Source organism: Amblyraja radiata, chromosome 39 (genome assembly GCF_010909765.2).
Source record: "Amblyraja radiata isolate CabotCenter1 chromosome 39, sAmbRad1.1.pri, whole genome shotgun sequence".
NCBI lineage: Eukaryota > Metazoa > Chordata > Chondrichthyes > Rajiformes > Rajidae > Amblyraja > Amblyraja radiata.
Window position 1 is genome coordinate 12,675,351 of NC_045994.1, and position 12,820 is coordinate 12,688,170.

Consider the following 12,820-nt stretch of genomic DNA (forward strand, 5'->3'; position numbering starts at 1 on the left):
GGTGCGGGATTGCAGATCCACGTCTGTGACCAGTACACAAAGAGTCGCCCGGGATGGACACCATCAAAGTGGTTTGTGTATAATAATACAAAAGTATTTTTATAGAAACTGTTTAATTAGGCCACTAAAGATTGAAACCTTTTATGGGCAAGCATTCCCTGGGAAATTGGACTTTGAAGAGGCTTTGCTTCATTCCAATGGCTTTGGGGGGATTTGGATGAATGAGTTCAGCTGCTGTCTGTATATTCAAGGTTGAGAGTCCAGGGTCCTAATGGAATAGACCAGACCAAGCCTCAGAGGGCGGTGGAGGCAGGTTCGCTGGATGCTTTCAAGAGAGAGCTAGATAGGGCTCTTAAAAAATAGTGCAGTCAGGGGATATGGGGAGAAGGCAGGAACGGGGTACTGATTGGAGATGATCAGCCATGATCACATTGAATGGTGGTGCTGGCTCGAAGGGCCGAATGGCCTACTCCTGCACCTATTGTCTATTGTCTATTGTCTAAGCCCTGCATTGGCTGTTAAACATTTTTTAAAGGCATGATCAAAGAAGGTATTACAGAAAAGGATAATAATAATAATAATACATTTTATTTATGGGCGCCTTTCAAGAGTCTCAAGGACACCTTACAAAAATTTAGCAGGTAGAGGAAAAACATGTAAGGGGAATGAAATAAATAGTAGAGACATGACTAGTACACAAAGTAAAGACAGAATTCAATTCAAAACACAATATGAGGCAATTAATGCACAGATGAAAAGGGAGGGGGACGTGGGGCTAAGGATAGGCAGAGGTGAAGAGATGGGTCTTGAGGCGGGACTGGAAGATGGTGAGGGACACGGAATTGCGGATCAGTTGGGGGAGGGAGTTCCAGAGCCTGGGAGCTGCCCTGGAGAAGGCTCTGTCCCCAAAACTGCGGAGGTTGGACTTGTGGATGGAGAGGAGACCGGCTGATGTGGATCTGAGGGACCGTGAGGGTTGGTAGGGAGAGAGGAGGTCAGTGAGATATGGGGGGGCCAGATGGTGGAGGGCTTTGAAGGTGAGGATAAGGATTTTGTAGGTGATCCGGTGGGAGATGGGAAGCCAGTGAAGTTGTTTGAGGACTGGAGTGATGTGACGCCAGGATTTGGTGTGGGTGATGAGGCGGGCGGCTGCGTTCTGGACCAGTTGGAGTCGGTTGATGTAGGTGGAGCTGATGCCACGGAGAAGTGAGTTGCAATAGTCCAGTCGGGAGGAGATGAAGGCATGGGTGTGTCTTTCAGCAGCGTGGGGTGTGAGAGAGGGTCTGATTTAGCGATGTTGCGGAGATGAAAGAGGGAGGTTTTAATGACATGGCGGATGTGAGGCTAATGGAGAGGGTGGAATCAAAGATCACGCCAAGGTTGCGGGCCTGGGGAGATGGGGAGAGTGGTACCGTCGATGGTGAGAGTGGGGTTATTGTTTTTGCGGAGTGTGGCTTTGGAGCCTATGAGGAGGAATTCTGTCTTATCGCTGTTGAGTTTGAGGAAGTTATGTTGCATCCAGGTTTTTATAGCTGACAAACAGGAGTTGATATGGGAGAGGGGGGGGGGGGTGTGGGGGGGGGTTTGGTGCCGAGGTAGATCTGGGTGTCATCGGCGTAACAGTGGAAGTCCAGGTTGAAGTGGCGGAGTATCTGAGCAAGGGGGAGGATGTAGATGATGAAGAGGAGGGGTCCGAGTACGGAGCCTTGGGGAACGCCTTGAGTGACTGTGGCTGTAGCAGTGGTGTGGTTGTGGAGAGAGATGAAGTGGGATCTGTTGGAAAGGTAGGAACGGAGCCAGCTGAGTGCAGAGCCTTCAATGCCGAGGTCTTTGAGTCTGGTGAGCAGGATGTTATGGTTCACTGTATCGAAGGCTGTGCTCAGGTCGAGGAGGATGAGGATGTTGAGGGAACCAGTGTCAGCAGAGGATGAATGCACAGAGTCTTTTAACCAAGGTAGGAGAGGCATGAACATAAGGAACATAGGTCTAAGGTGACAGGGCCTAGATTTCATCGAAACCCGAGAAGCAACTTTTTCCATTCAGAATGTGGTGGGTATATAGAAAAAGCTGCCAGCGGAGGTGATCATAAGATCATAAGGACATAAGTGATAGCAGCAGAATTAGGCTATTCAGCCCATCAAGTCTACTCTGCCATTCAATCGAATGAATGAATGAATGCATGAATGAATAAGTTTATTGGCCAAGTATTCACATACAAGGAATTTGCCTTGGTGCTCCACCCGTAAGTGACAACATGACATACATTGACAGTTAGGAATGACACATAAAACATTAAACATTAATAATAAAACATAAAATCATGGCTGATCTATCTCTCCCTCCTGACCCCATTCTCCTGTCTTCTCCCCATAACCCCCGACACCCGCACTAATCAAGAATCTATCTATCTCTGCCTTAAAAATATCAATTGACGGCCTCCATAGCCTTCTGTCACAAAGAATTCTGCAGATTCACCACCCTCTGACTAAAGAAATTCCTCCTCATCTACTTCCTAAAGGAACGTCCTTTAATTCTGAGGCTGTGACCTCTGGTCTTAGACTCTCCCACTTGTGGAAACATCCTCTCCACATCCACTCTATCCAGGCCTTTCACTTATCGGTAAGTTTCAGTGAGGTTCCCGCTCATCTTTCCTAAACTCCAGTGAGTGGAGGCAGGAAGCATTTATAAGTTCCCTGGAGAGGAAAAGTTCAGAGTGAAGGCAAGCACAAAAGGCTGAAGTAACTCAGCGGGTCGGGCTGCGGAGAAGGAATAGGTGACGTTTTGGGTCGAGACCCTTCTTTCCTCCCTACACAAGGCTCAGAGGGATATGGGCCAAATGCGGGGGAAATGGGACTGGCTTAGATCGGGGATCTTGCTCAGAATGGACAAGTTGGGCCAAAGGGCCTGATTTTGTGCTGTTTCTATTTCTGTTCCGTTGTTCTTTTTCAACCGATTAACCCACCTTTGGGACGATGGAGGAAGCCAGATATCCTGAGGAAAAGCAACATGGTCAAATGGAGAACTTGCAAACGACCCAAGGTCAGGATCGAACCCTGGTACCTGGATGGCAAGGCAGCAGCACTACCTGTTTACTCTTCATTGTTTCATCCTCTGACCAAAGTCTCTGTGGTGACCATCATCATGCTAATGCCTATTTAGAAGCAATCTCTAATAGCTTGGAGTACCAGCCAATTTCCACAGTAATTACATTTTCCACTAATCCACCAAAATAAAAAAAAGCTAGCTATTAAATATAGAAACACTCATTTTCCGCAGACTGTGAATGTTTGCAAGTTCTTCGGTGCAAGGTCAAATCAAGCGTTTCCCCAAATGGTGCTCCTGCTGTCTGCTCTGGACATAAATGTGAAGGAAACGTTTCCTTCTCTGTGCGTGAAGTAAAACCAAAAGAAATAAGAAGGGTCTCCACCCGAAATGTCACCTGTCCTTCGCTCCATAGATGCTGCCTCACCCGCTGAGTTTCTCCAGCATTTTTATCTACCTTCAAGAAATACAAATGTCATATGTTCCTTCCAGTGAACTTCCCATTGATGTGGTGAGGCTGTTTAATGTGTAACATTGCTGTGTAAATCCATTCCAATACCCAATGACAATACAGCAAGAATTTGCAACTGCTCCTGCCAAACTCATCTCTCTTTGTCTTTTAAAATAATTTTTTTATTTCCCGAAAGATCACTGTGATGAATGAAGATTCTAAACATGCACCTCCTGGTATGGAGGGGAGGGGACCTGACCACCAAGCCCGATGACTATATTGATGGGTGGTACAGCGGTAGAGTTGCTGCCTTACAGTGCCAGTGCCCCGGGTTCGATCCTGATCACGGGTGCTGCCCGAACGGAGTTCGCACGTTCTCGCTGTGACCTGCGTGGGTTTTCCCCGGGAAGGTCGGTTTCCTCCCACACTCCAAAAACGTACAGGTTTGTAGGTTCGTCGGCTTGGTATAAATGTAAATTGTCACGAAGGTGTGTCGGACAGTGTCAGCGTGCGGGGAACCGCTGGTCGGAGCGGACTCGGTGGGCCGAAGGGCCTGTTTCCGCGCTGTATCTCTAAAACTAAACTAATGCAGGTGATGATAAACACAATAGACTTTCATCAGAGGACAACAGAGGAGGAGGACTGAATTTTGGTGCCTTCCCTCACAGTGGGAAACTTTGATCCCGCTGTGTGGGGATGTCTATGTTAAAGACTATCGTAGGTACACAAAAATGCTGGAGAAACTCAGCGGGTGCAGCAGCATCTATGGAGCGAAGGAGATAGGCAATGTTTCGGGGCGAAACCCTTCTTCGGCCCGAAACGTTGCCTATCTCCTTCGTCCATAGATGCTGCTGCACCCGCTGAGTTTCTCCAGCATTTTTGTGTACCTTCAATTTTCCAGCATCTGCAGTTCCTTCTTAAACACTTAAAGACTATCGTGTTATGTGTTCTTTTTTACTCATATGGCTGTAGAGTGACCACGCATTTCACTGTATCAATTGGTACATGTGACAATAAATGTATCTTGTCTCTTGCCTCCACTTGCCCATTAGAGGCTACATTTCCCCTTCATCCTAATGAGAACTTCCAAACTTCCAACTCAGACCTTTCCTTCATTTTCCCATGCAAAACATCTGGAATCACTTTTTTGTTCCGTGTTTTTATTTGTATTCCCCTTGCATTCATGTTCATTCGGCTCCGGATATAACTCTCTCTCCAGCCAACAGAGAGCGTCGGCACCCAGTCACAATGGAAAGATATCAGGGCGTTGCTTTCAAAATCGAGTTGGCTCCAGCTGAGAGCCATCTGTCCAACATCACCCCTCTCTGTCTCAAGTTTGTGTACATTCTCCCACAACTATCCATTACTACTTCTGAAGCCTTTATAACTTTATTTCACATTGGTCGAAAAGAGAGTGGGCAGAATATACACTTGAATAGCCATTGAATCTCATCTCCACAGCCCAGACTGTTCTGGAGACGATAGAGTCGGACAAGAAGGGTCTCGACCCGAAACGTCACCCATTCCTTCCCTCCAGAGATGCAACCTGTCCCGCTGAGTTACTCCAGCATTTTGTGTATATCTCCTCTAGAAAGGAACTGCATATGCATGGCCTGAAGAAGGGGTTCGGCCCGAAACGTTGCCGATTTCCTTCGCTCCATAGATGCTGCTGCACCCGCTGAGTTTCTCCAGCATTTTTGTCTACCTCTGGTCGGGATCGAACCTGGGTCTCTGGCGCTGTAGGGGCTGTCCCACTTGGGCGACCTAATTGGCGAGTTTAGAAGACGCACATTTTACACTATCCTACACACACCTGGGACAAGTTATAATTTTACGGAAGCCAATTAACCTACAAACCTGTACGTCTTTAGAGTGTGGGTTGGGGAACCGGAGAAAACCCATGCGCCCATGGAGAACGCAGAAACTCCGTACAGACAGCACCAGCAGTCAGGATCGAACTCGCGTCTCTGGCGCTGTGAGGCAGAAAACCTACCGCTGCGCCACCATGCCACCTCAGGATCGCAGGACCACATTCAGTCCCTTGATCTTGTTCTGCCCTTCCCTGATCTGTACATCCCGCAAATCCCTTAAAACCTTTGGACATCAAAGCCTCGGATTTAAACTTGGCTAAGCAACAGCAAAGTAGGTCTTAAGATTTTACAATTCCTCACGGGTAAAAGTGCTTTTTAAATTCCCAAAGGTCTGGCTCTAATTATTCAGGCTTTGAACTCTTAGTCCCAGACTCCAGACGAAATAATTTCGCTCAGCCAGTTCACCTTGAAAATCTTTCCGCAAAATCCTTCCTGAACCACCCCAGGCAGCACTGGATCTCCTGACGGCACCTCACAGGAGATAAAATATAAGACTCTCTTGACTTAGTGGGTCGAGGTGAAAAGAGGGAAGAGGTAGGTAAAACTTGCAGAGTGAAAATCTGAAATTAAAACATTCAGCAGGCCAGCCAGCACCTGTAAGGGGGGAACACGGTGCTCATGTTTTTGACTCTCTGTCAGAGCTGGGCGATCTATTCCAGGGACTGTGAAGGACAAGATACTGGGCACTGCAATTGCTGCGTGGCTCTTGTTTAAGTATCTAAAGTCACTTCTCCATAAAACCCACAATAGGACTTGAAAGCATTTTTCATAGCGGGCCATCCAATTATACATCATGTCAGCTTCAATACGTTTCATTCTACCTCTTGTCCTTATCCAGAGACTTAGTCGTGCGCACTAATTAGCTCTCAGCCCCTATGCTAATACAGCGTCCGTCTCATCACTTTGCGCACACCCATAAAATCATGTCCAGGCATCAAAACTAATGGCCCAAATGACATTGTTAATACAGCCGGTTACAGCTCCGTCTGCACAATGCCCTTGCCAGCCCTTTACACGTCACACCAATGCATCCCGAGGGATTTCGCATTTAGTGCGAGCGAGATGCGGTCACACAGTGGCCGTGTGCTTTGTATCCAAGCACACACCGAGGAAGATGCGACACGACACGACCTTGGAACGAACAGGAGAGAAGAAACGGGGTAAAGATCGAAAGTGGTGCCGAGCGCCCCCGTCCCACTGCCAACGATCAGATGCTTCTGGTCATGAATATGAACATGTTTACGTGAGTCCCCCCCATTCCAGGTTTTTGAGCTTATGTCACAGCTCATAGACACAAAAAGCTGGAGTAACTCAGCGGGACAGGCAGCCTCTCTGGGGAAAAGAGGAATAGGCGACTTTCGGGTCAAAACCCACCTGTATATATATGTGTGTGTGTGTGTGTGTGTGTGTGTGTGTGTGTGTGTGTGTGTGTGTGTGTGTGTGTGTGTGTGTGTGTGTGTGTGTGTGTGTGTGTGTGTGTATATCTTATAACTATATAGATGTTATATATATTATTATATTTTATATTATATACACGATATTTATTATATATATATATATATATATATATATATACAATACATGATACTATACATAAACGAATAAGATTATGATCTATGATATATATCGCATATGACATATGGATATGGTATATGTAGATATAATATATATTGCTATCTATATGCTATGCTATACATGTATATATATATGTGTGTGTTATATGACATATACAATAGGCAATATATAATATATGTATGATATCTTATGAATATATATCTTCAGTATAAACCAGCATCTGCAGTTCCTTCCTACTAACCAATATCACGCTTGATCTCAGCTCTATTTACGCACTCTGTGGCATCAAAATGCGCCTGGAACAGGCAGTAACATACTCCACCATGCATTGTCTGCCACCACTCCTTATGTGCAACTTCCTCCCACTGTCTCCCTCACCCAGTTCCTTTCCCCTTTGCCTTCCACTCATCTCCCAGCTCCTTTCCCACATTCTCCTCTTAACCACCCCCCCCCCCCCCCCCCCCCCTCCCCCAACCCCTCCCACCTACTATCCTTCCCACCAGTTCTACATTTCACTCCTCTGCTTCCTTCCTTCTCAGGCACTCTTGGTCCCAATTTCACTTCTCGCCTTTGATATTATCTCCACTCATCTGCCAATTACCTCTCCTCCGCTGTGACCTCCCACCTCTTGCCAGTGTTTGCTCCACCCCCCCCCCCCCCCCCCCCCACCCCCTCCCCCCCCCCCCCCCCCCCTCATCTCTCTATACCAACTTTCTCCCCTCTACTCTAATTATTATGAAGAACGTCCTTTAATTCTGCGGCTATGGCCTCTAATCCTAGACTCATTCCTGGGATCATTCATGTAAACCTCCTCTGGGTCCTCTCCAGAGCCAGCACATCCTTCCTCAGACATGGTGGCCAAAATTGCTCACAATTACATTGAACAGGGTACATTTTGTCAGTGCCCTATACGTGGCGACCCTTTGCATACCCTGTGTACGATATGCAAAACAAAGAATTTCACTGAGACATGTCACACAATGTAATAAAGTATCACTTATTCATTCTTCCTTGAATGAGAAAAGCTAAGGGACGACAGATGGCACAATGGGCTAAGTGTTCGGTGTTCGGCTGGCAACCGGAAGGTAGCCGGTTCGAATCCCGCTTGGAGTGCATACTGTCGTTGTGTCCTTAGGCAAGACACTTCACCCACCTTTGCCTGTGTGTGAATGTGTGTGAATGTGTGTGAGTGATTGGTGGTGGTCGGAGGGGCCGTAGGCGCAGATTGGCAGCCATGCTTCCGTCAGTCTGCCCCAGGGCAGCTGTGGCTACAGAAGTAGCTTACCACCACCGAGTGTGACTGAGGAGTGAATGAATAATGCGATGTAAAGCGCCTTGAGTATTAGAAAGGCGCTATATAAATCCCATCCATTATTATTATTATTAAGTAAGTGAGTAAGTTTATTGGCCAAGTATTCACATACAAGGAATTTGCCTTGGTGCTCCACCCACAAATAACAACATGACATAGTGACAGTTACGAATGACTCAGAAAACACTAAACATTAATAATAATAAAACATTAATGATAAAACACCATTGATCAAGGATGTGAACCAACAAAATGTCATCAATATCATCCATCAAAGGGAGGCTACAGATTTTTGGCTGTTGAGTAGAGCAACTACTCGTGGATAAAAACTGTAAAGCAGTTGAATTCCAACCCAGAGAAATCATAAATATATTTGGCTCTAAGTTTATGTTGAGGTACTAATGCATAAACACAATCAAGCCAAGTACATTGGGTAAAGCAAAGGGAAAGATACAGAGTGCAGAATATAGTTCTCAAAACTGCAACTAAGAGAATGTTTTCCCTTAAATATGCCAAGCCATGTTTAATTTGTAGAGTATTATTGCACAATGTATTTTTCCCTTCCGCGGGGTCTGAATTTAACAACATAAATCATTCAGTGCCTGCGCAGACAATATTTATGAACGAAGAGTTTGAATATATGAACATTGTGAATAGGCTAAATGATAAATGACACCAATGTTAATGATTTAAACGGAGCTAAAGTGCTAATCATTCATGATGTGTAAGCCAATGTGAATACGCTTAGAACTGATCCGAGCCCCATATATTCAGCCGCTGTTCTGGTTAGGTTGATCATCATTGTGAAGGGGACTATTGTCACCTTCAGCAAAGCGTTAACGTAGGAGTTGATTCACCCCAAACATTGCTTGTGCCGTGCTGAGGGTATGCTGCCCTTTACTGCAAGGTTGTCCTGCATTTGCCCACCCTGGTGGACATACAGCAGGTCAGGACCCCCACACAGTCACAGGGAAAAACCTACACGTCTTTGGGCGGCATCCTGGTGCAGCGGTAAAGTTGCTGACTTACAACGGCAGGGACCCCAGTTCAATCCCGACTATGGGTGCTTGTCTGTGTGGAGTTTATACATTCTCCCCGTGACCTGCGTGGGTTTACTCCGAGATCTTCGGTTTTCTTCCACACTCCAAAGATGTACAGGTTTGTAGGTTAATTGGCTTGTTAACATTGTAAATTGTCCCCAGTGTGTGTAGGATGGTGTTGGTGTACAGGGATTGTTGGTCAGCATGGACTCTGTGGGCCGAAGGGCCTGTTTCCGTGCTGTATCTAAACTAAACTAAAGTAAACTAAGCTAGCTCCAAGTATCCTGACTGAAGATTACCCCTTCACCAATGTCACAGGATTATCTGGTTTTTAGTTTTAGTTAAGAGATACAGGCTGGAAACAGGCCCTTCGGCCCACTGAGTTCATGCCGACCATCGATCACCTGCACACTATTTCTATCCTATGCAATAGCGACAATTTACAGAGGCCAATTAATCTATAGACCCACATGTCTTGGGATGTGGGAGGAAATCCACGCGGTCACAGGGAGAATGTGCAAACTCCACACAGGCAGCACCCGAGGTCAGGAACGAACCTGGGTCTCTGGCGCTGTGAGGCTGCACCACTGGGCCGCCACATGTATCCGAAGGGAACCCACACAGTCACGGGGAAAACCGTACATCTTTGAAGCTTGGGTGGAAAGTGGAAACGCATGCAATCACAGGTAAAACATGCAAGCACTACGTGAATGTCACCCTGGGTCTCTGGACCTCTGAGGCAGCAGCACTGCCTGCTGTAACACAGCGCTGCCTTGCATCTACTCAACAACAGGTGTTTTGTGGATGACGGTGGTCCAATATGTGCCATAAAGGGGTTAGAGTTTAGAGATATAGCGTGGAAACAGGCCCTTCAGCCCACTGAGTTCATGCCGACCAACGATCACCCATGCGCAGAAGGTTATTGGGACACAGCTACCAGCCTTGGAGGGCATCTACTACACACGGTGCCTCAGGAAGGCCGCCTGCTTCCACAAAGGCTCCTCACACCCTTGTAATAGTCTGTTCGAACTCCTACCTTCCGGCAGACAGAAACAAATTAACCTACAAACCTGAATGTATTTGGAATGTGGGAGGAAACTGGAGCACCCGGAGAAAACCCACGCTGTCACAGGGTGAACGTACAAACTCTGCACAGACAACAACCTTAGACAGGATCAAACCCGGGTCTCTGGCGCTGTAAGCAGTAACTCTATAATTGAAACAATCAGACAACATTGTCTCTGATCAATACAATTGCTACTTTAACCTGCAGTCATCACTGAAATTGACAAGCAATCAGTTGCAACAATACTCTATCATACAATGTTACACACAGCCTTTAGTATTTTTCGCTTGCAGTAACAAAAATAATCTTATTGGAATTGAAAGACCTTTAGTTCTTAAAAAACCTGTGGGGAAAAATAATTTTTTTATATTGCGAATCTGAAACTCTCTAGCCCCTAACCTTGTTTCCTTCATTGACACAATTGCCTTTCAAACACTATTTTCTCTAACACAAGGTTTTTAAGGGACATAACTATTATGTTCATTGCAGAATCACCGACATTAAGCATGAAGCATTGAGCCCGAGCCTAACCTCTAGTGAGGGATAAAAAAAATACAGATTGATAGTGTTTTTGTTAGTAGTTTGGTTTAGTTTAGAGATACAGCAGAGAAACAGGCCCTACGGCCCACTGACTCCGCGCCGACTCCATACATTAGCACTATCCCGCACACTAGGGACAACTTGGACATCTTTGGAGTGTGGGAGGAAGCTGGAGCACACGGAGAAAACCCACGCAGTCACGGGGAGAACATACAGACTCTGTACAGACAGCACCCGTAGTCAGGATTGAACCCGGGTCTCTGGCGCTGTAAGGCAGCAACTCTACCAATGTGCCACTGTGCTGCCTTTCTTCTGAGAGGGGAGCTGCTGAAAAGGCTACACTTCCCTCACCCACCCCTGAGGGCACCAAGGTCCAAACGCACAGTATGGGGTTGGGGTCACAAGTAAGTTTAACTGTGTCCAGAAGGGCAAGGACTCAGCATTGGGAAGCCAAGCAAGGCTTTCCGTGAGAATCCAGGAGTTTATCAAAGTTCATTTTGCATGGTGCCATCTCACAGGTGACTAGGGGTGGAAGATTGCAACCTTCACGTGGTCCGCCCTGTTTCGACGAATGCAATCAACCTGGTGTGCACAATCAAGTAAGATCAAATAGAACAAGTTGTCCTACAACTTTAGGCTGTGCACGCCATATGCAAGAAGGCAGATGACTAGATTTACTGATTTCAATTTTGCAATCAGCCGTAGCCAGAGTTCATTTTAAGACGTCTGTCATCTGCACTTTGAAAACTCTTTCAAGGTCATTTTTTAGGGCATTTTTGTGGTGGGGAAAGTGAGGCCCCTAGTTAGTGATTGTGGGCTTGCCTGAAGTGGTTGAACTCAATGTGGAATGGAAGACATTGTTGTCGAGCAATTTAACAGACATGATTGTCACAAAAAGCTGGAGTAACTCAGCGGGTCAGGCAGCATCTCTGGAGAAAAGGAACAGGTGACATTTCTTCAGACGTCTCAAGCCGAAATGTCACCCATTCCTTCTCTCCAGAAATGCTGCCTGACCCGCTGAGTTAATCCAACTTTTTGTGTCTATCTTCGCTTTAAACCAGCATCCGCAGTTCATTCCTACACTTAACAGACGTAATTTTCTGTAACTCATTGACTGTGAGGTACCTTGGTTTGTCCTGGGCTTGCTGTTATCATCACGATGTGAGCTGTGGGCTACTGAATGATCCATCAAAGATGCAGTACACCTTCAAACATTGACAATGGCCTTCCCAGTTATTATAAGGGATCATTAGGCTGGACAAATGTAGTTTACTTTATTGTTACTTGTACTGAGGTACAGTGAAAAATATTTGTCACATCCTAACCAGTCAGCAGAAAGACAATACATGATTACAAGCAAACCATTCACAATGTACAGATACATGATAAAGAGAGTAACTGGCTTTAATGCAAGATAAAGCCAGTAAAGTCCGATCAAAGATAGTCCGAGGGTCTCCAATGAGGTAGATAGTAGTTCAGCACTGCTCTCTGGTTGTGGTAGGATGATTCAGTTGCCTGATAACAGCTGGGAAGAAACTGTCCCTGAATCTGGAGATGTGTGCTTGCACACTTCTAGACCTTTTGCCCGATAGGAGAGGGGAGAAGAGGGAGTGGCCAGTGTGCGACTAATCCTTGATTATGCTGGTGGCCTTGCCGAGGCAGCGTGAGGTGTAAATGGAGTCAATGGAAGGGAGGTTGGTTCGTGTGATGGTCTGAGCTGCGTCCACAACTCTTTGCAGTTTCTTGCGATTTCTTGTACCTCATTTGTCTTATGTAGCCAGAACAGAAACACATCCTTTTTACTTATCAAATTAAAACCATCCATTATCTAAGGCCAAAGGTGGTAGTGTTGCTCAATTGTGGCAATCTATCCTCAGCAATGAACCCAGGCAGAACTGGTCATAAGTCACAAACACTCCCATT